This window comes from Pongo pygmaeus, chromosome 7 (assembly GCF_028885625.2).
Source record: "Pongo pygmaeus isolate AG05252 chromosome 7, NHGRI_mPonPyg2-v2.0_pri, whole genome shotgun sequence".
Taxonomy (NCBI): domain Eukaryota; kingdom Metazoa; phylum Chordata; class Mammalia; order Primates; family Hominidae; genus Pongo; species Pongo pygmaeus.
Genome location: NC_072380.2, coordinates 43,925,392 through 43,950,023, shown reverse-complemented (window position 1 = coordinate 43,950,023; position 24,632 = coordinate 43,925,392). Strand labels below are relative to the sequence as shown.

Below are 24,632 nucleotides of genomic sequence, written 5' to 3'. Positions count from 1 at the left end.
GCCCACTTGATCATGGTGGATAAGGTTTTTGATGTACTGCTGGATTCGGTTTGCCAGTATTTTATTGAGGATTTTTGCATCGATGTTCACCAGGGATATTGGTCTAAAATGCTCTTTTTTGTTGTGTCTCTACCAGGCTTTGGTATGAATATGATGTTGGCCTCATAAAATGAGTTAGGGAGGATTCCCTCTTTTTCTATTGATTGGAATAGTTTGAGAAGGAATGGTACCAGCTCCTCCTTGTACCTCTGGTAGAATTCGGCTGTGAATCCATCTGGTCCTGGACATTTTTTGATTACTAAGCTATTAATCATTGCCTCAATTTCAGAGCCTGTTATTGGTCTATTCAACTTCTTCCTGGTTTAGTCTTAGGAGAGTGTATGTGTGGAGGAATTTATCCATTTCTTATAGATTTTCTAGTTTATTTGCATAGAGGTGTTTATAGTATTCTCTGATGGTAGTTTGTATTTCTGTGGGATCAGTGGTGATATCCCGTTTGTCATATTTTATTGCATCTATCTGATTCTTCTCTCTTTTCTTCTTTATTAGTCTTGCTAGTGGTCTATCAATTTTGTTAATCTTTTCAAAAAACCAGCTCCTGGATTCACTGATTTTTTGAAGGGATTTTGTGTCTCTATTTCTTTCAGTTCTGCTCTGATCTTAGTTATTTCTTGCCTTCTGCTAGCTTTTGAATGTGTTTGCTCTTGCTTTTCTAATTCTTTTAATTGTGATGTTAGGGTGTCAATTTTAGATCTTTCCTGCTTTCTCTTGTGGCCATCTAGTGCTATAAATTTCCCTCTACACACTGCCTTGAATGTGTCCCAGAGATTCTGGTATGTTGTGTCTTTGTTCTCATTGGTTTCAAAGAACATCTTTATTTCTGCCTTCATTTTGTTATGTACCCGGTAGTCATTCAGGAGCAGGTTGTTGAGTTTCCATGTAGTTGAGCAGTTTTGAGTGAGTTTCTTAATCCTGAGTTCTAGTTTGATTGCACTGTGGTCTGAGAGAGAGTTTTTTATAATTTCTGTTCTTTTACATTTGCTGAGGAGTGCTTTACTTCCAACTATGTGGTCAGTTTTGGAATAAGTGTGGTGTGGTGCTGAGAAGAATGCATATTCTGTTGATTTGGGGTGGAGAGTTCTGTAGATGTCCACTAGGTCTGCTTGGTGCAGAGCTGAGTTCAATTCCTGGATATCCTTGTTAACTTTCTGTCTCGTTCATCTGTCTAATGTTGACAGTGGGGTGTTAAAAGTCTCCCATTATTATTGTGATGGAGTCTAAGTCTCTTTGTAGGTGTCTAAGGACTTGCTTTATGAATCTGGGTGCTCCTGTATTGGGGGCACATATATTTAGGATAGTTAGCTCTTCTTGTTGAATTGATCCCTTTACAATTATGTAATGGCCTTCTTTGTCTCTTTTGATCTTTGTTGGTTTAAAGTCTGTTTTATCAGACACTAGGATTGCAACCCCTTTCCTTTTTTTGTTTTCCATTTGCTTGGTAGATATTCCTCCATCCCTTTATTTTGAGACTATGTGTGTCTCTGCACGTGAGATGGGTTTCCTGGATACAGCACACTGATGGGTCTTGACTCTTTATCCAATTTGCCAGTCTGTGTCTTTTAATTGGAGCATTTAGCCCATTTACGTTTAAGGGTAATATTGTTATGTGTGAATTTGATCCTGCCATTATGATGTTAGCTTGTTATTTTGCTCATTAGTTGTTGCAGTTTCTTCCTAGCCTCGATAGCCTTTACAATTTGGCATGTTTTTGCAGTGGCTGGTACCGGTTGTTCCTTTCCATGTTTACTGCTTCCTTCAGGAGCTCTTGTAGGGCAGGCCTGGTGGTGACAAAATCTCTCAGCATTTGCTTGTCTGTAAAGGATTTTATTTCTCCTTCACTTATGAAGCTTAGTTTGGCAGGATATGAAATTCTGGGTTGAAAATTCTTTTCTTTAAGAGTGTTGAATATTGGCCCCCACTGTCTTCTGGCTTGTAGAGTTTGGGCCAAGAGATCCACTGTTAGTCTGATGGGCTTCCCTTTGTGGGTAACCCGACCTTTCTCTCTGGCTGCCTTAACATTTCTTCCTTCATATCAACTTTGGTGAATTGGACAATTATGTGTCTTGGAGTTGCTCTTCTCAAGGAGTATCTTTGTGGCATTCTCTGTATTTCCTGAATTTGAATGTTGGCCTGCCTTGCTAGATTGGGGAAGTTCTCCTGGATAATATCTTGCGGAGTGTTTTCCAACTTGGTTCCATTCTCCCCGTCACTTTCAGGTACACCAATCAGACGTAGATTTGGTCTTTTCACATAGTCCCATATTTCTTGGAGGCTTTGTTCATTTCTTTTTATTCTTTTTTCTCTAAACTTCTCTTCTCACTTCATTTCATTCATTTGATCTTCCATCACTGATACTCTTTCCTCCAGTTGATCGAATGGGCTACTGAGGCTTGTGCATTTATCACATAGTTCTCGTGCCTTGGTTTTCAGCTCCATCAGGTCCTTTAAGGACTTCTCTGCATTGGTTATTCTAGTTAGCCATTCGTCTAATTTTTTTTCAAGATTTCTAACTTCTTTGCCATGGGTTCGAACTTCCTCCTTTAGCTCAGAGTAGTTTGATCATCTGAAGCCTTCTTCTCTCAACTCATCAAAGTCATTCTCCATCCAGCTTTGTTCCATTGCTGGTGAGGAGCTGTGTTCCTTTGGAGAAGGAGAGGCACTCTGATTTTTAGAGTTTCCAGTTTTTCTGCTCTGTTTTTTCCCCATCTTTGTGGTTTTATCTACCTTTGGTCTTTGATGAAGGTGACATACAGATGGGGTTTTGGTGTGGCTGTCCTTTCTGTTTGTTAGTTTTCCTTCTAACAGTCAGGACCCTCAGCTGCAGGTCTGTTGGAGTTTGCTGGAGGTCCACTCCAGACCCTGTTTGCCTGGGTATCAGCAGCAGAGGCTGCAGAACCGCGGATATTGGTGAACAGCAAATGTTGCTGCCTGATCATTCCTCTGGAAGTTTTGTCTCAGAGGAGTACCCGGCTGTGTGAGGTGTCAGTCTGCTCCTACTTGGGGTGCCTCCCAGTTAGGCTACTCAGGGGTCAGGGACCCACTTGAGGAGGCAGTCTGTCCATTCTCAGATCTTCAGCTGCATGCTGGGAGAATGACTACTCTCTTCAAAGCTGTCAGAGAGGGACATTTAAGTCTGCAGAGGTTTCTGCTGCCTTTTGTTTGGCTATTCCCTGCCCCCAGAGGTGGAGCCTACAGAGGCAGGCAGGCCTCCTTGAGCTGTGGTGGGCTCCACCCAGTTCGAGCTCTCGGACCACTTTGTTTACCTACCCAAGCCTCGGCAATGGTGGGCGGCCCTCCCCCAGCCTCGCTGCCACCTTGCAGTTTGGTCTCAGACTGCTGTGCTAGCAATGAGCAAGGCTCCGTGGGCATAGGACCCTCTAAGCCAGGCACGGGATATAATCTCTTGGTGTGCCATTTGCTAAGACAGTTGGAAAAGCGCAGTATTAGGGTGGGAGTGACCTGATTTTCCAGGTGCCATCTGTCACCCCTTTCTTTCACTAGGAAAGGGAATTCCCTGATCCCTTGCACTTCCCGGGGAGGCGATGCCTTGCCCTGCTTCAACTCACGCTGGGTGCACTGCACCCACTGTCCTGCACCCACTTTCTGACATTCCCCATTGAGATGAGCCCAGTACCTCAGTTGGAAATGCAGAAATCACCTGTCTTCTGCATTGCTCACACTGGGAGCTCTAGACTGGAGCTGTTCCTATTCAGCCATCTTGGCTCCCATATTTTTTTTTTTTTTTTTTGAGATGGAGTCTCACTCTGTCACCCAGGCTGGAGTGCAGTGATGCAATCTCAGCTCACTGCAAACTCCACCCCCTGGGTTCAAGGGATTCTCCTGCCTCAGCCTCCTGAGTAGATGAGATTACAGGTGTGTGCCACCACAACCAGCTATATTTTGTATTTTTAGTAGAGATGGGGTTTCACCATGTTGGACAGGCTGGTCTCAAACTCCTGACCTCATGATCCACCTGCCTCGGCCTCCCAAAGTGCTGGGATTATAGGCATGAGCCACCGTGCCCGGCAACAGAGGTATACTTTAAAAGAATGTATATGTGATGAATCCATAATGTCTAAAACTTTGCTGAGACATGAGTGGGGCACACTTCATTGTAAATTACAGCAAGGAAAGAAATTGTTTAACAGTGTTGAGAGAGAGAGTGAGTGGATATTCATGCAATTGTAAAATGTTTATTTGTTACCTTTTGTTTTTTTTTCTTTTTTTTTCTTTTTTTTATTATTACTATTATTATTATTCTTATTATACTTTAGGCTCTATTGTACATGTGCGCAACATGCAGGTAAGTTACATATGTATACATGTGCCATGCTGGTGCGCTGCACCCACCAACTCGTCATCTAGCATTAGGTATATCTCCCAATGCTATCCCTACCCCCTCCCCCACCCTACAACAGTCCCCGAAGTGTGATGTTCCCCTTCCTGTGTCCATGTGTTCTCATTGTTCAATTCCCACCTATGAGTGAGAATATGCGGTGTTTGGTTCTTTGTTCTTGCGATAGTTTACTGAGAATGATGATTTCCAATTTCATCCATGTCCCTACAAAGGACATGAACTTATCATTTTTTATGGCTGCATAGTATTCCATGGTGTATATGTGCCACATTTTCTTAATCCAGTCTATCATTGTTGGACATTTGGGTTGGTTCCAAGTCTTTGCTATTGTGAATAATGCTGCAATAAACATACGTGTGCATGTGTCTTTATAGCAGCATGATTTATAGTCCTTTGGGTATATACCCAGTAATGGGATGGCTGGGTCGAATGGAATTTCTAGTTCTAGATCCCTGAGTAATCGCCACACTGACTTCCACAAGGGTTGAACTAGTTTACAGTCCCACCAACAGTGTAAAAGTGTTCCTATTTCTCCACATCCTCTCCAGCACCTGTTGTTTCCTGACTTTTTAATGATTGCCATTCTAACTGGTGTGAGATGGTATCTCATTGTGGTTTTGATTTGCATTTCTCTGATGGCCAGTGATGGTGAGCATTTTTTCATGTGTTTTTTGGCTGCATAAATGTCTTCTTTTGAGAAGTGTCTATTCATGTCCTTCACCCACTTTTTGATGGGGTTGTTTGTTTTTTTCTTGTTAATTTGTTGGAGTTCATTGTAGATTCTGGATATTAGCCCTTTGTCAGATGAGTAGGTTGCGAAAATTTTCTCCCATTTTGTAGGTTGCCTGTTCACTCTGATGGTAGTTTCCTTTGCTGTGCAGAAGCTCTTGAGTTTAATTAGATCCCATTTGTCAATTTTGGCTTTTGTTACCATTGCTTTTGGTGTTTTAGACATGAAGTCCTTGACCATGCCTATGTCCTGAATGGTAATGCCTAGGTTTTCTTCTAGGGTTTTTATGGTTTTAGGTCTAACATTTAAGTCTTTAATCCATCTTGAATTGATTTTTGTATAAGGTGTAAGGAAGGGATCCAGTTTCAGCTTTCTACATATGGCTAGCCAGTTTTCCCAGCACCATTTATTAAATAGGGAATCCTTTCCCCATTTCTTGTTTTTCTCAGGTTTGTCAAAGATCAGATAGTTGTAGATATGTGGCATTATTTCTGATGGCTCTGTTCTGTTCCATTGATCTATATCTCTGTTTTGGTACAAGTACCATGCTGTTTTGGTTACTGTAGCCTTGTAGTATAGTTTGAAGTCAGGTAGTGTGATGCCTCCAGCTTTGTTCTTTTGGCTTAGGATTGACTTGGCGATGCGGGCTCTTTTTTGGTTCCATATGAACTTTAAAGTAGTTTTTTCCAGTTCTGTGAAGAAAGTCATTGGTAACTTGATGGGGATGGCATTGAATCTGTAAATTACCTTGGGAAGGATGGCCATTTTCATGATATTGATTCTTCCTACCCATGAGCATGGAATGTTCTTCCATTTGTTTGTATCCTCTTTTATTTCCTTGAGCAGTGGTTTGTAGCTCTCCTTGAAGAGGTCCTTCACATCCCTTGTAAGTTGGATTCCTAAGTATTTTATTCTCTTTGAAGCAATTGCGAATGGGAGTTCACTCATGATTTGGCTCTCTGTTTGTCTGTTATTGATGTATAAGAATTCTTGTGATTTTTGTACATTGATTTTGTATCCTGAGACTTTGCTGAAGTTGCTTATCAGCTTAAGGAGATTTTGGGGGGAGACACTGGGGTTTTCTAGATATACTATCATGTCATCTGCAAACAGGGACAATTTGACTTCCTCTTTTCCTAATTGAATACCCTTTATTTCCTTCTCTTGCCTAATTGCCCTGGCCAGAACTTCCAACACTATGTTGAATAGAAGTGGTGAGAGAGGGCATCCCTGTCTTGTGCCAGTTTTCAAAGTGAATGCTTCCAATTTTTGCCCATTCAGTATGATATTGGCTGTGGGTTTGTCATAAATAGCTCTTATTATTTTGAGATACGTCCCATCAATACCTAATTTATTGAGAGTTTTTAGCATGAAGGGTTGTTGAATTTTGTCAAAGGCCTTTTCTGCATCTATTCAGATAATCATGCGGTTTTTGTCTTTGGTTCTGTTTATATGCTGGATTACATTTATTGATTTGCGTATATTGAACCAGCCTTGCATCCCAGGGATGAAGCCCACTTGATCATGGTGGATAAGCTTTTTGATGTGCTACTGGATTCTGTTTGCCAGTATTTTATTGAGGATTTTTGCATCAATGTTAATCAAGGATATTGGTCTAAAATTCTCTTTTTTTGTTGTGTCTCTGCCAGGCTTTGGTATCAGGATGATGCTGGCCTCCTAAAATGAGTTAGGGAGGATTCCCTCTTTTTCTATTGATTGGAATAGTTTCAGAAGGAATGGTACCAGCTCCTCCTTGTACCTCTGGTAGATTTCGGCTGTGAACCCATCTGGTCCTGGACTTTTTTTGGTTGGTAAGCTATTGATTATTGCCACAATTTCAGCTCCTGTTATTGGTCTATTCAGAGATTCAACTTCTTCCTGGTTTAGTCTTGGGAGGGTGTTTGTGTTGAGGAATTTATCCATTTCTTCTAGATTTTCTAGTTTATTTGCGTAGAGGTGTTTGTAATATTCTCTGATGGTAGTTTGTATTTCTGTGGGATCGGTGGTGATATCCCCTTTATCATTTTTTATTGCATCTATTTGATTCTTCCTTCTTTTTTTCTTTATTAATCTTGCTAGTGGTCTATCAATTTTGTTGATCCTTTCAAAAAACCAGCTCCTGGATTCATTGATTTTTTGAAGGGTTTTTTGTGTCTCTATTTCCTTCAGTTCTGCTCTGATTTTAGTTATTTCTTGCCTTCTGCTAGCTTTTGAATGTGTTTGCTCTGGCTTTTCTAGTTCTTTTAATTGTGATGTTAGGGTGTCAATTTTGGATCTTTCCTGCTTTCTCTTGTGGGCATTTAGTGCTATAAATTTCCCTCTACACACTGCTTTGAAGGCATCCCAGAGATTCTGGTATGTTGTGTCTTGGTTCTCATTGGTTTCAAAGAACATCTTTATTTCTGCCTTCATTTCGTTATGTACCCAGTAGTCATTCAGGAGCAGGTTGTTCAGTTTCCACGTAGTTGAGCGGTTTTGAGTGAGATTCTTAATCCTGAGTTCTACCTTGATTGCACTGTGATCTCAGAGATAGTTTGTTATAATTTCTGTTCTTTTATATTTATTGAGGAGAGCTTTACTTCCAAGTATATGGTCAATTTTGGAATAGGTGTGGTGTGGTGCTGAAAAAAATATATATTCTGTTGATTTGGGGTGGAGAGTTCTGTAGATGTCTATTAGGTCCGCTTGGTGCAGAGCTGAGTTCAATTCCTGGGTATCCTTGTTGACTTTCTGTCTCGTTGATCTGTCTAGTGTTGACAGTGGGGTGTTAAAGTCTCCCATTATTAATGTGTAGGACTCTAAGTCTCTTTATAGGTCACTCAGCACTTGCTTTATGAATCTGGGTGCTCCTCTATTGGGTGCATATATATTTAGAATAGTTAGCTCTTCTTGTTGAATTAATCCCTTTACCATTATGTAATGGCCTTCTTTGTCTCTTTTGATCTTTGTTGGTTTAAAGTCTGTTTTATCAGAGACTAGGATTGCAACCCCTGCCTTTTTTTGTTTTCCATTTGCTTGGTAGATCGTCCTCCATCCTTTTATTCTGAGCCTATGTGTGTCTCTGCACGTGAGATGGGTTTCCTGAATACAGCACACTGATGGGTCTTGACTCTTTATCCAATTTGCCAGTCTGTGTCTTTTAATTGGAGCATTTAGTCCATTTACATTTAAAGTTAATATTGTTATGTGTGAATTTGATCCTGTCATTATGATGTTAGCTGGTTATTTTGCTCGTTAGTTGATGCAGTCTCTTCCTAGTCTCGATGGTCTTTACATTTCGGTATGATTTTGCAGTGGCTGTTACCGGTTGTGCCTTTCCATGTTTAGCGCTTCCTTCAGGAGCTCTTTTAGGGCAGGCCTGGTGGTGACAAAATCTCTCAGCATTTGCTTGTCTGTAAAGGATTTTATTTCTCCTTCACTTATGAAGTTTAGTTTGGCAGGATATGAAATTCTGGGTTGAAAATTCTTTTCTTTAAGAATGTTGAATATGGCCCCCACTCTCTTCTGGCTTGTAGGGTTTCTGCTGAGAGATCCGCTGTTAGTCTGATGGGCTTCCCTTTGATGGTAACCCGACCTTTCTCTCTGGCTGCCCTTAACATTTTTTTCTTCATTTCAACTTTGGTGAATCTGACAATTATGTGTCTTGGAGTTGCTCTTCTTGAGGAGTATCTTCGTGGCGTTCTCTGTATTTCCTGAATCTGAATGTTGGCCTGCCTTGCTAGATTGGGGAAGTTCTCCTGGTTAATATCCTGCAGAGTGTTTTCCAACTTGTTTCCATTCTCCCTGTCACTTTCAGGTACACCAATCAGACGTAGATTTGGTCTTTTCACATAGTCCCACATTTCTTGAAGGCTTTGCTCGTTTCTTTTTATTCTTTTTTCTCTAAACTTCCCTTCTCACTTCATTTCATTCATTTCATCTTCCAGGGCTGACACCCTTTCTTCCATTTGATCGCATCAGCTCCTGAGGCTTCTGCATTCTTCACATAGTTCTCGAGGCTTGGTTTTCAGCTCCATCAGCTCCTTTAAGCACTTCTCTGTATTGGTTATTCTAGTTATACATTCTTCTAAATTTTTTTCAAAGCTTTCAACTTCTTTGCCTTTGGTTTGAATATCCTCCCGTAGCTCGGAGTAATTTGGTCATCTGAAGCCTTCTTCTCTCAGCTCGTCAAAGTCATTCTCCATCCAGCTTTGTTCCATTGCTGGTGAGGAACTGCGTTCCTTTGGAGGAGGAGAGGTACTCTGCTTTTTAGAGTTTCCAGTTTTTCTGCTCTGTTTTTTCCCCATCTTTGTGGTTTTATCTACTTTTGGTCTTTGGTGATGGTGATGTACAGATGGGTTTTTGGTGTGGATGTCCTTTCTGTTAGTTTTCCTTCTAATGGACAGGACCCTCAGCTGCAGGTCTGTTGGAGTACCTGGCCAGCCATGTGAGGTGTCAGTCTGCCCCTGCTGGGGGGTGCCTTCCAGTTAGGCTGCTTGGGGGTCAGGGGTCAGGGACCCACTTGAGGAGGCACTCAGCCCATTCTCAGATCTCCAGCTGCGTGCTGGGAGAAGCACTGCTGTCTTCAAAGCTGTCAGACAGGGACATTTAAGTCTGTAGAGGTTACTGCTGTCTTTTTGTTTGTCTGTGCCCTGCCCCTAGAGGTGGAGCCTACAGAGGCAGGCAGGCCTCCTTGAGCTGTGGTGGGCTCCACCCAGTTCAAGCTTCCAGGCTGCTTTGTTTACCTAAGGGAGCCTGGGCAATGGCAGGCGCCCGGGCAATGGCGGGCGCCCCTCCCCCAGCCTCGCTGCCGACTTGCTGTTTGATCTCAGACTGCTGTGCTAGCAATCAGTGAGACTCCGTGGGCATAGGACCCTCTAAGCCAGTTGCGGGATATACTCTCCTGGGGCACCATTTCCTAAGCCCGTCAGAAAAGCACAGTATTCGGGTGGGAGTGGCCCAATTTTCCAGGTGCTGTCTGTCACCCTTGGAAAGGGAACTCCCTGACCCCTTGTGCTTCCCGAGTGAGGCAATGCCTCACCCCTGCTTCGGCTGGCACAGGGTGCACTCACCCGCTGACCTGCGCCCACTGTCTGGCACTCCCTAGTGAGATGAACACGGTACCTCAGATGGAAATGCAGAAATCACCCGTCTTCTGCATCGCTTGCGCTGGGAGCTGTAGACCCGAGCTCTTCCTATTCGGCCATCTTGGCTCCTCCACCTATTTGTTACCTTTTGTGATGTAATATGGTTCTCATTTTAAACCTTGGAAGGTGAAAATATACAAACTCTCTGAATATTAATGTTCAAACACTGACAGAAATTCTAACATGAATAAAAATTAATATAATGAAAAAACAACAATATATTTTATTTTATTAATTACGAACTTGGTTATTTTATTATTTATTCTAATGAATATTTTAAGTGATGGTTTAATTTTATTCACATATAGTTGCCATTAATATGTTAACGCTCTCATCAAAACATTTTTGCTATTTTAACATTTTTTGCCTCTCATTTCCTTCTTTTTTGCATGACAAAGAATCTTTCCTTATAAATGATTTTTGGTACACCAAGTAATAACATGTAACATGTTATTAGCCTTGAATTCTTTCTCCCTCTGCAGGCAGCACTTTTCAATTTCAGCCTGAGCTGCAGCTTTGGCCTGCTTCACCCTCTGGTTCTTTTGGCTGCAGTCCGCTGACACCTTCTCAATGGCCGGCTTCGCAGCAGCTGCTGGATCCCCTGACACTGACCGGCCATGACGGCAGTGATTCTGAGACCAAGTCAAGTGGCCTAAATCAGCTCAAAGTACTCTGGGGTCAGTTGACCCACCCAACCACAGTCTGCACCTGCACCCTGCCGCCTTTCATTTCTTGCAAGTAAGCCACCACCACAGAACAGAAATATTAGAAGTTATAGCACAAAGCCAGTACATTAAGTATTTTTAAAGTCTGTAAAAATATGTCTTATATGTAATCTTACACAGTGTGTTACCTATTCATATGTTGGTGTTGGTATTTTTTCAAGAAGGTATTTTAATATTTTAAACCTGTTAGGGAAGTTTCTGTAGCATGGAACAATACTTCTTTATAAAGTGATACTTTATGTATGTCATTAAAATATCAAATCAGAAACTGGATCAAGCTCTGGGAAAACACTTCATTTACTTTTATATTATTTATGTCTGATGCATACTATAAATTATTTGCCATGGGTGTCTATGCAGATACTCTTAACTAAGAAAAATAGATATTTCTGAATATACATTAAAACCTAGATTACCTTTGTACAATAACATTTTTAAAAAAAAGAAATTGGTAAGAACAACATGTTACATGTTGGCAAATCTAAGAGTGCTCAATTTGACTCTCCATTGCAGCACTCACAGAATTTACTTCTATGCTCATTAGACACAATTTCTATAAGGAGAGAGTCTGCTTTTTTTTTCATCAATGTATAGCCAGCACCTGACATAGGAGTACCTGGCACAGAGTGGATGTTCAGTAAATATTTGTCAATAATTAAACAAACATTTTTTCTGGCAAGTAAAAAAAAAAGTGATCTTAAATAAATGGCATGAGAATACCAACTGTTTTATTATACAACAAAAGGAGTTTTTTGCAAACATTCTGAGATTACTTATCATAAGTAAATCAAGAGTTCAACAAAAGTAATTTCCTCCAAAAATAAATAAATTATCATAATAAAAAAAGGAAAAGCAATAACACTTTATTCTACAAGCCTAGTATGTAATATTTACAATATAAACTAATTTTAAACTACCAGAATGCTAAGTAATGCAATTCCAAAACTATTGTTTCACAAATTTACTGAAGAACGTATTTTCTTTCTGACAATACTCCTAACATTAGATGAACATACTTTTTAACAATGTTACTGAACTCATAATATAAAATGCCAATTTATTATTTTCGTCCTTGAATCTATGTTAGAGTTTTAAAGACAGAAGAAACCTATTAGATTCAAGTCATTTAAAAAATTGTCTGACTTAAAACAGCTATTAGATAATTAATATATTTGGAACAGCATTATGATTGTATTCGGATATATGTATTTCTTCCTTTCTTTTTTTTTTGAGATGGACTCTCACTCTATCACCCAGGCTGGAGTGCAGTGGGGCGATCTCAGCTTACTGCAACTTCTGCCTCCTGGGTTCAAGGGATTCTCTTGCCTCAGCCTCTGAGTAGCTGGGATTACAGGCACATGCCACCATGCCTGACAATTTTTTTTTTTTTTTTTTTTTAGTAGAGACAGGATTTCACCATGCTGGCCAGGCTGATCTCAAACTCCTGACGTTGTGATCCACCTGCCTCAGCCTCCCAAAGTTCTGGGATTACAGCCATGAGCCACCATGCCCAGCCTGGATATACATATTTCACATAGCATTGTTGAAATCAACCAGAATCAAAGTGAAATGAAAACATTCATCTATAAATAATTTTAAAAATGATTATTTAACATTTTGAAATGAAAAAAGTCATAAAACATTATTGTGTTCTTAAATTTGAGATTTCTTAGCACATGTAAAACTTATTTACCTATTTCAATTAGGACAATACAGAGATTTATCAACATTCTCAATCGTCATCAACATATTCCAAAATCTTGATTTTTAGGTACCATGAAAATATGCCCTAGTGAAATGATATGCCTTTTATCTGACAGTTCCATAAAGTTAAGAGTAAAGTGAAGGAAAAAACACTTTTACAGTTAAATTTCAAATCCTAAACAATTCACTCTCTATTTAAGACTGCCTCTCTAAATTAAAAATGTATCAGCACTCTTGGTTACCAATTCTGTATAATATGGAAATTTCATAGGTATCAATTTTAATCAGTTGAGTTCATTAATTTTATTACACAGTGAACATCTATTTTTTTGGTCAGATTCCTATGGAAGGATAATGTAAATCTCACTTTCTCTGTCACCTTTGAGCCCAGAGGCAACTTGACTCAACTGTAACCAAAAAATGTAGTAAATGACTTATAGTCTGTTTTTTGTTGTTTGTTGTTGTTGTTGTTGTTGTTTTGTTGTTGTTTGTTTGAGACAGGGTTTTACTCTGTCATCCAGGCTGGAGTTCAGTGGTATGATCTTGGCTCATCAGGGTCTCCACTACCTGAGCTCAACTGATCCTCACACCTCAGCTTCCCAAGTAGCTGGGACCACAGGCACACACCACCATATCTGGTTAAGATGAGGTCTCACTGTGTTGCCCAGGCTGGTCTCAAACACCTGGAATCAAGTGATCCTCCCACCTTGGCCTCCCAAAGTGCTCAGATTATATACATGCATGAGCCATCACACCTAGTACTGGTAGTCTGTTTCTGCAGTAAAAATATTTTTCAGGTAATCAAAATTTGTCATCTGAGGACATTGTTACTGTTCTAGAAGCACAGTTCCAAGCTCATCTTTATTGATAATCATTGAAGCAGTGGCTCCAGCATTAGGCTTAAAAGACATTCCCCCATTCACCATACAGGTGTCCCAACAATGAGAATAAACATAAATCTATCAGGAGAAAATTGCTCATGGGTGCTTGAGAAAACTCTTTTAGTTCTTAAATACAGGAAATTATTTTGGTTGTTTGGACTGTTGAGTATTTATTATATTTATTTGATATTTTTCTACCAATTCTCAGTTCTGTGCAAGCCTCCAATGTCCTCGTCATTTTGCAATATTTTAAACATACTCCAAAGCCAGACTTGCAACCTTGTTAACATTGAATGGTCAGGCCTTTGCTCCTGCTCCAGTTCACAAATTGAGCCCATTTGACAGTATTTGAGGTTAAATTTTTCTCAACAGGTCTGTCAGCAGCCATCATGGATGGTTTTAGATTAACACAGAAAAAGTCCTAGCATCTCACCTTGAGAACTAATGTTTTTTTCTATTCCTTATTTTTTTTAATGGTTTGTGGTTCTGGATGCCTCCTTCCCCCATTTGAGCAGCATTGCAGAAAAAAAAAAAGGCTGCTGGACACCTTCTTTCCAGTGACCCACAAGGGTGTGGATGAAGTCATAAGGCAGGGGACAGACTGCAGGGCCTGGTTGGGTAGGGTTGATCCAGGAGGCTGATCCAGGGGTGGGGCAACCTATCTAGGTTAAAGGTGCACTGTTGTTAAAACACAAGGGAAGTATCATCTATTTCATTAATGTTATATTTATTTTTATGAAGACAGTTACTGAAATTAATGAGAAGTTTCTTGAGCATTTATTGAAAAGCTTATTAAATATTTTTCTATTTAAATACTTTGCAGTGGAGTTCAATGTTTCAGTGAGCCATGACCCCATCCCCCACTGCTCTCCAACCTGGGCAATGAGGTGAGATCTCAACTCTAAAAAAAATAAGGAAAAAATTGCAATGGGAAAGGGTTAATAAAAAGGCCTTGAAGAAAATCCACTGTTTCCACCCTTATGACATATCCTATCTTTATTATAAAGGTAATATATTATTCTTAACTTATTATAAATATTTAATTTTATTTATTTTTGCTTTGTTAATTTATTTTTATCACTGATCTTCATGTTTGAGTCCCAACTCCTGCCAGGGAGCATGATATACTCCCCCATTTCCAGGATCTTCCAGGAAACCCACAGAGCCAAGGCTGGTGCCTTCACTGGGTCATGAAGAAATGAGGACAGCTGTCTTATTTTCCCTGCTAAAATGTCTTAGATTTATGCCACACCTTGGCAATCTCACATGGTCAGCAGCTCAAGGTCACAAGCAGCACTAAGGACTGGATCTACTGGCGTCCAGCTCCCCTTACTGCCCTCCAGCAGAGTTTCTTTCTGTGACTCTTAAAGCAGCCTCACCCCCTGGTTTTCCGTTCCTCCAGGAAGATTTTTTAAAACAAGTGATGGTTTATCACTAATATAGAGAATAGAGTTCTCTCCTGCATGCTGGTGCTGTATCCAAGGCTCAGATTGATGCCTTCTGACCAGAAGCATCTCTGGGACACTCCTGGACTCTGAGCTGGGCATGGCCTGAACTAGCCTCCTTGGGCCTCCTCCAAAGTCTCCACTGAGAGATTTTTAGCTTTAAGCAAAACACTTCTGCCTGAAAAAAAAACAAAAAACAAAAAAACAAAACAAAGAAAAACAGGAACAGAGTGAGAAGAAATGAGAAGTGAATTGATCTAAAAGTTAAACTGAAGAAAATGATACAACATTGTTGGATCTATTTGTCCAAGGAAAATCAGTTGCTAGTTAAAAATCTGACAACAGAAGTCACCCCCTGAGCTGGACTTGGTCAGAGCCACCAGTAGGGTGATTGCATCAGGCCAGGGGAGCAGAGAGTAGGTTAGTGCCTCACTGTCCCATGGGTCTGCGGCACTGTGTAAGCCTGGGAGCTGCTACAACAATAATAGTAAGCCTTGTTCTCAGGCTGCAGCCTGGGGATATACAGAATCCCTGCATTGGCTGAGGCATCTAGGGATCCAGAGAAGCAGCTGGGACCCCAGAGCCCTGCTGCTTACCAGAGTTTGAGGAGTATCTCAGGAGAAACCTGGGTGAACTCCCTGGCCTTTGTTGGAACCAGTACATTGCAAAGTCACCAACATTGAAGCCACTGCTCAGGGTGTAGGTGTGGCTGACACTCTAGGCAATGCGGTGAGGGAGGGCACTGAGTCAGTACAGGCTGGGAGCAGGAACTGCAGAAACAGATGCACGTGGTGGCTGGCACAGGGCCAGGGTGAAGTGTCTTGCAAGTCTGAGCCAGACAGACTGACACAGCAAAAGAGGTCACCCTGGACACCCAAATCCTGTCCACACCTGTGCAATAATTGAGGAGCATGAAGAAGAGAGTTGTCCAGGCCACGGTGGATGCAGTACTCTGTTGCCTGCAGTGAAGGCTGCACACTCAGGCCTCTTTTATTATCTTTGTTGCTCTGAAAGAGGAGGAACTGTTTATACAAGTGTGTTCTCCTCCTGGTGATTTCTGTTCCACCCGAGAAGACAGCTGCGGACTGACATTTATTCTTTAGACACGGGGGGCTGGTGGGTGAGATGCAAAGTTTGTCCCACGGAGGGTCAGACAGGAAGCAGATACTAAAACCCTCTACACACTCTGTCCCACTCAGGGAGGACACAGTGCTGAGTCCTCATCAGCAACACAGGCACCAATGCCCAGCCCTGGAGAGTTTGAAGGGTAGCACAGATGGCATGCAGGACCCTGAAGGGGGCACATGGGGTTCACCACTGATAGCACAGAGCCTGACACAGGGAGGGCATAGCTACCCATGCATGGTGACAAGTAACTGACATTTTCCATTTACCATAAATCCCTGCTTCTGACATCTGAGGGCACTGCGCTATCTCCTCTGCTGACATCTTCCATTCACGTTCTAAGAGGAAAACCTATACAAACAAACAATGATAAAAATAATAACAAAGCACTTATATCACCAGTCTACTTGCTGTTGAATTTTTGTTTTGTTTTTTGAGACAGGGTCTCACTCTGTTGCCCATGCTGTGGTGCAGTGGCATGATCTCAGCTCACCACAGGAAGCTTTGACCTTCCAGGCTAGAGCAATCCTCCAATCTCAGCCTCCTTAGTAGAAGGAACTACAGGCAAAGGCCACCATGCCTTGCCAACTTTAATTATTTTTAATTAAATAATTTTAGTTAAATTTAAATTTAATTTAATTTAGTTTAATTTAATAATTTTCGTTAGTGATAAGGTCTCGCTATGTTGCCCAGGCTGGTGTTGAACTCCTGGGATTAATATACCCTACTGCCTTGGCCTCCCAAAATAGTTGGGATTACAGGTATGAACCAGTGCACCTGGCCTGAATTTTTTTTATTTGATGTCCTGAGATAAGAAAATGTTTTACCATTTGTTCAAATTTTCTTTTATATCATTTACTAAATTTGCTAGTTATTTTCTAATAGATAAATTTAATATTTACTTTTGTATACTGAGACCAAAACATAAGGACTTTGAACTCTTTGTAATACATTTTATTTTACTAGTTGTGAATTTGGCAATTTTAAAATTCATCCTAATTAATTTTCAGCACAATGTATTTTATTCTTGTTAGCTATTCATAGCATTCAAAACTTTTAAAATAAATGAATTCTGTCTTTATAATATTTGGATCAATTTTTATTGTGTCTATTATTGAATTGGCAGAAATTCCAGGTTAAAATCTTGCACAATAGCTGTATCTGTAGCCATCATGTAGGATCTCAGATTAAAATGCAAACAATCCTAGTAGTTTTCTTTCAGAAGTAATGATTTCCTCTAGTCTGAAAATACACAGTAAGAAATTAGAGAAGTATATTTTACTTCTTTCTATATAATTTTTGGGAAGGCTCATAAGCATTTATTAGGAAAATCATGTATGTATTTCAAGTTGAATCTTTTGCAATGACAAAGGGACCAACTAAATGACCTTAAGAAATCCACATTTCCCAACCTCTCAACTGAACCCACCTTTATCTTTCTGGGTTGCCATGAGGTGTTTTCTCCACTGATATGCATCTTTGAGCTCCAACACTTTTAAGTAACCTTCACCCTCTCCTTCCAGAATCTTCCAAGGCACTGACAGATCAAAGGCCGGTGTCTTTTTTTTTTTTTTTTTAGACCGAGATTTGCTCTCATTGCCCAGGCTGCAGTGCAGTGGTGCAATCTCAGATCACTGCAACCTCTGTCTCCCAAGCTCAAGAGATTCTCCTGCCTCAGCCTCCCAAGGAGCTGGGATTACAGGCATGCACCACCATGCCTGGCTAATTTTTTGTATTTTTAGTAGAGATGGTGTTTCATCATGTTGGCCAGGCTGGTCTCGAACTCCTGACCTCAGGTGATCCACCTGCCTCAGCTTCACAAAATAGGCCAGTGTCTTAATTGTGTGATAAGTACATGGGATAGTTGTCTTCTTTGTCCTCATAAACTGTTAGGGATTTCTCCCCTGACCTGGGATAAACCACACATTTGCAATCTCAACACAACCATGTGATCAGGGAGACAGGACTAAAATCTTGGGTGCCAGACACAGGTAGGGCTGGTTTGTTTCTTTTCACAGGGCTTCCTGTGCAAGGAGTGTCTTGAAATCTGCCCTCGCACATGTTAGATCCCCCACATCATCTCCTTTATCTCACTGAGGGGGTTTCTGAGGTGACCTCAGGACCCAGGTCCAGTGGAGGCAGCTCCTGGATCCAGGGTGGCCAGGAGACAGACTCGTGGAAGGGGAGCAGGGAGAGAGCCTGAGGTCGGCTCAGCAAAGCTCAGCAGTGTGGTCATCCCCAGGTGGCTCCAAGACTCCATCACCTCTCAGTCCTCCTCATCTTGCCAGTGTTATGTTAAGAGACACTGTTCAGGACAAGCACATATACCTTCTGAGGGGCTCAGAGTGGAACTGTGATCCTGTGGGACAATCTGTGATAATAGGTGGAGGATGGGGAAGGCTGAGCCCTGTGTCCTACAAAGATCCTAAGAACCAGAGCAGCAGGTAGGTCAGCTCAGTGGGAGGCAGAAGGGATTCTGGAGCCAATCCTACAGGGGATGGTCTCCAATAACACAAATATTCATATGAGCCACTAAATGTTCCCTAAGAAAACTTACGGTTTTGGAAATTCCTAAAGAGACTTGCGTCTTTTTTTAATTTACTTTTTGTAGTGATGGAATCTCACTATGTAGAGGAGGCTGGTCTCAAACTCCTGGCCTCAAGCAAGCCTGGTGCCTCAGCCTCCCAAAGTATTGGGATTACAGGAAGAGTCACCACACCTGGCACCTAAGAACATCTGTTTTTGGAAATTCCTCCCATCTCTGCAGAAATAAAGTTATAAATTTGGCCATGGCTTGAGATTTTAAATCTGTTTCTGAGCATTCTGGAGGTTTTAAATGAGAATTTAGGAGAGTGGGGTCATGGAACATTACCTGATATCATTTTAAACAGAGATTCCCCAGTAATAGTTTCATAATAATAAAAGTAGTTTCTTCCCAAATATTATTGCTGACAAAAATCTCATGTACTTCTTGTTAAATACAGATTATTAGGCACCAACACAACTTTCTGATTTAGTAGGTCTAGGTTGGATAATTGCATTTTTAACAAGGCACTTGGCAATGCACTTACTTCAGTGATAAAATACTAAATTGGTCTCCATGGACAAATTAATGAATGAGCATATGCTTGTTGATTCTCTTTGAATAAGAAAAGTCTTCCTGGAGCACTGTGAGTGTATGTATTCACGGAAGCATCACACTGGGGAGATGGATACACCCTGGGACAGACTGGATGAAGCACCTGACAGTGAACCCCTGCACAGGAGACTGGGGCAAGGAGGCTCCCCATTCATGGTGTTGGTGTTTCAACTCTGTCACCTTCTCTCCTGCTCTAAGGGCTGAACCATTCTGAGGATGTAAAGAGGCTTTAGTTGCACCTCCTCATGTTTTGTTTGTTTGTTTCTTTGTGGAATTGCCACTAGCCATGTATGGCACATGGTAATGATCAAAGTCATCATCTACCTGAGTCCCTGTGATGGTGAGGGCAGTATTGTTCCCAAGGATGGAGTTAGAGAAGTGACCAGGGACCCCAGAAGGGTGGGTGTTTGGGCTGCAGATGAGCATGTGTGGAGCCTGGCCTGGGGTCTGTTAGTACCAGCTGGAGTAGTGACTGGTAGACACTGAGCCAGAGCTCAGGCCACAAGTGAGTGTGACCATCCCTCCAGAAGACCCTGAGAGTGATGGCTCCTGGGTCACCAGAGACTGAAAATCCGCCCCCCAAAATCAACAGCAGAGACACAGTTATGGTCACAGGGATGAGGGTAACCTAGATCCTGCTTTGTGTGGTCCCTCCAGGGATGCAGAGTCCCTTCCCTTGACCCATAAGCAAGGACCCCAAGGAGAAGCATCATGCAGGCCATGGTGGGGACAGTCATGAGGGCTAGGCAGCCTCAGGCTTCTCCGCTGGGTTTTCTTGTCCTCAGGGTCTTTTCATGCTTCTCCAGACCCAATAGGGGAAAAAGTTCTTTATACAATCAGTTTCCCCTCCCTTCCTGTGGCAGTTTTCACCCTGCTGTCCCCTAAGAGAGACCTTGAGAGAAGCAGATGCTGAGACCTCACATAGACCCATGACCACACTGGACTGAGACACTGAGAAATGAGTGTTGATGCCTCCCCAAATCAGCTCCCCCCAGCCCCTTGTGACCTCAATCCAACTTTCCTTCTCTGGAAAGCTGGAGGGCTGAAGGAGGAGGTGGGTATTTTCATCTTCCTGTCACATGACCTTGTTTATGGCAAACCTAATCCCATCCTTGGGAGCATTTTCTTCACTCCCTAGTGAAATGATTGCCACTTTCTTTGGGAGTACCTGTTTTGTACCTAGGCAAGTTAAGGAAATGCCAAACTTTGAGATGAATTAAGAGTCCTTTATTAAGCCAGTGGCCAAAGAGACAGCTAATGCTCAAAATTCTCTCGGCCCCAAGGAAGGGGCTTGATTAACTTTTATACTTAGGTTTAGGAAGGGGAGGGGGACTCAAATGTAATAATTCTGCAGAAGTAAAAACATGCAAGAATAAAAAAATCAAAATGGTTACAGAGTGATAAACAACTTAAAAGACAAATGGTTACAAGAAGAGCAACAGTACCAGGTGCAAGGTTCTAAATCTTTCATTATAATTAGATATAGGGTCTATGCTGGACATGACCTCAAGGTTTTATGTTGTTATCTTCTGGAGAAAATTCCTGGGATCTTCATGTGTTGTTGGTGTTAGTACCTTATCAGTTAATTGGGCTCCTTTGAAATGCTGAGGATCTGTTTACCTAGGCCAACTCCTTACGAAAGGGGGTTGGGTGAGGAGCCCTTAGTGTCTTGTAAATTAAGGGGTCAATTGGAGTTTGTCTGGCTTTCCTAGCTAGAGAGAGTCTTATTTACATGAGAAGCAAGGCTAGGTGATTAAAGAGACAAGCAGGACAAAATTCAAAGTAACAAGTTAAAGTAAAAACAAGGTTAAGCATTTCACCTGCAAGTACTGGTATGAGTTGGGTGAATTTCTGTCCTCTTAATGTCCTAAGATAACTAGAAGCTCCTTCCCCTGTCAGAAAGTGACATTCTTTATTTACCACAGGTCAGGAACACTGAACAAGTACTGCATAGATAAGGTATGTCACCAGTTTTTTCTAAAAGGCTTTTATTGGACATGTATGTCAACCTTGACTTGTTAAAGTAGTCTGTTATAGTCAAAAGCATGCCATTCCAGTCAAAGCCTTGGTAAAATAACCAGTGTCTCTAATTGGGTTCTAATACAAAAGAAAACAGATTTCTATTGCACTTATGCAAATAACTATATTGCCATAAATTAAGAATACTCACAAATAGTTTCCAAATTCTAGATAAATCAGGCAGACAGAAAGAAATATGCTGCAAATTTTGCTCACAGGACTATAATTCATTCAATTGCTAAAACCTGTAAATAGCTCAAAAGAAAAAGTTTTCTTGACTCTGAAAAACAACAGAAGGAATCAGGAACATGCAAGGCAAAAAAAAAAATCACAAAAATATTACATTTTTTAAATTAGTTTAGTCCATGCTATTAACTGTATATAGCATGAATATTGAGCCAGCAGTCCTTATGAATATATTAGCTTTCTACAACAGTCTTAAAATTATTTTATTTCTGTTTCAATAACACCTTTGTTTTTTTTTTTTGAGACACAGTCTCACTCTGTCACCCAGGCCGGAGTGCAGTGGCATGATCTTGGCTCACTGCAAGCTCTGCCTCCTGGGTTCATGCCATTATCCTGCCTCAGCCTCCCGAGTAGCTGGGACTGCAGGTGCCCATGACCACACCCAGCTAATTTTTCTTTGTATTTTTAGTAGAGACAGGGTTTCACTGTGTTAGCCAGGATGGTCTCGATCTCCTGATCTCATGATCCACCCACCTTGGCCTCCCAAAGTGCTGGGATTACAGGCATGAGCCACCACGCCTGGCCTTTTTTTTTTTTTTTTTGAGATGGAGTCTCACTCTGTCACCCAGGCTGGAGTGTAGTGGCGCGATCTTGGCTCACTGCAAGCTCTGCCTCCCGGGTTCTCACCATTCTCCTGCCTCAGCCTCCCAAGTAGCTGGGACTACAGGTGCCTGCCACCACACCTGGCTAATTTTTTGTATTTTTAGTGGAAATGGGGTTTCATCGTGTTAGCCAGGATGGTCTCGATATCCTGAACTCATGATCTGCCAACCTTGGCCTCCCAAAGTACTGGGATTACAGGCATGAGCTACTGTGCCCAGCCACAATGGCACCATTTTAAAATTTAATTTTATTTATTTATTTTTCTTTTTTGTTGGAGACAGGGTCCCACTCATGTTGCCCAGGCTTCAGTGCTGTGGTATGATCTCAGCTCACTGCAACTTCTGCCTTCCAGGCTCAACTGAACCTCCCACTTCAGCCTCCTGAGTAGCTGAGGCTACAGGCACATGCCAACACACCTGGCTAATTTTTGTATTTTCTGTAGAGACAGGGTTTCACTATGTTGCCCAGGCTGGCCTGGAACTCCTGAGCTCAAGTCATCTGCCTGGCTTGGCCTCTCAAAGTGCTGAGAATACAGGCATGGGCCACTACGCCTGGCTCAATGGCACATTTTTTTAAAGCTATCAGAGACCCACAATTAACAGTACCCATCAGAGTCCTTTAGCTGATTCTAAACCACCTTTTGAAAAGTATTACAAGACAACAATTTTCTGTGGATGACAAAAGTCTTAGGACAGCCACAGTTAAAGACTCAATTGATAAGGAAATTTGGTCATTTTTGTGGTACACAAAAATTTAACATAACAATTATAATTATTACTGCTAATATATACTGAGACATATCAGAATTACACAAATTTTGAATAATTTTGTAACACATACTAAAACATATTTATATGAACATAACTCAAAGAAAGTTAAATACCATTTTATATTTGACAATGCTTCATGTGTAATTTTAATGGATCAAATAAGCTGAATATGTCTTTTTTGGACATTGGGAAATCTAATATCTAAAAAGGTTAATCAGGTCAAAAAAACTTAATTTAGATTTAGATTTTGAAAAATTTGGCAAATATCAGTGGTTTAAAACATTTGATATTATAAAATAAAATCCCAGGTCAGTGTAAGTCATTTATTTAGCCAAAATGATAATGCAAAGATTTCAAATAGGCAAAAACCTTTACTTACTGATAGAGGGGAGACTTAGCTTTCCAAGCAACAAGGTACAATAAAGATAGGACAAGGCTATCTGGATCTATCTTGTTTCAGTCTATTTTTGTTGTAGTTCATTTAAAAGGCAAAATAACTTTTATTATCTCTCAATATTATACAGCAATCTTGTTCAAAAGAGAAAACCAAATTGCACCTTTGCGTTAGTGCCTCATTAATGCTAAAACTAATTTTAAATTTTAAATTAAGTCTTATAAACAAATCTATCTAATTTTAATTGGTTTGGCCATATGCTAAGATTTCCATAAGCCTTTTATAGCCCTTTATAATTTTATGTTAAAGAGCAGATTAATGGTCAAAAAACCCTGTTATTATGACATATGGGCTCAGATTCTGGCCCTGAATCAGTGTGCTTTCATTTTCATATCCAATTTATGAAAAAACTATATAATACCCTTTTAATTTTACTCAACTTGCAGACACACAGAATTTTTTACAAGGTTAATTTTTCACAAACCTTCTACAACTTTCTTAAACCTTCAGTTTAACCTACTTTTTTACTTAAAATTCTTAAACCATCTAAATTAGACAAAATGATTTTATTTTTAAAACCTCATTCTGATGCCTTTTTACCAAGAACACATATTTTTAATTTTTTTAGTGTGAGCAATTGTAATTATATATCAAGTTAAAAGCCTAGAATACAGCACAGAACTGCAGAGAACCTAATGATTTCCAGCATAGCCGGGGGCATAGCTAATTCCATACATCCCCAGACCTTATCTAGAATCTAATGGCTCTAAAGCAGGTCAGTGGAACAATTACCAAAAGTCATAGAAGGCTAGGCATGATGGTTCATGCCTGTAATCCCAACACTTTGGGAGACCAAGTGAGACGGATCACCTGAGGTCAGGAGTTTGAGACCAGCCTGGCCTACATGGTGAAAACCTTTTTCTACTAAAAATACAAAAATTAACTGGGCATGGTGGTGGACATCTGTAATCCCAGCTACTTGGGAGGCTGAGGAAAGAGAATTGCTTGAACCCAGGAGGTGGAGGTTGCACTGAGCCGAGATTGTGCCATTGCACTCCAGCTGGGTGACAAGGGCAAAACTTTGTCTCAAAAAAAATTCATAAAGGCAGTTTCTGACCTTAAAGCATTTAGCAAACCTAATATCTGACCTGCCTAGCTTAGTCCAAATATCCACATGTGAAAACGATTTTTATATTTTACCAGCAATTTAAAAAATACCTTTTCTTTAAAAAGCTTCTGAGTCATGTGAACTAAAAGTCATTTTTAAAATTTTTCTAACAAAATATTTGATTTAAGTGCTTCTTTAAT

The 24,632-nt window shown here is 40.8% G+C and overlaps 1 pseudogene; it reads left to right on the top strand.

The window, feature by feature from the left end:
* LOC129042063 (proline-rich nuclear receptor coactivator 1-like) overlaps window positions 1-24,632 on the top strand; it is a 49,414-nt pseudogene that overhangs the window by 4,223 nt on the left and 20,559 nt on the right.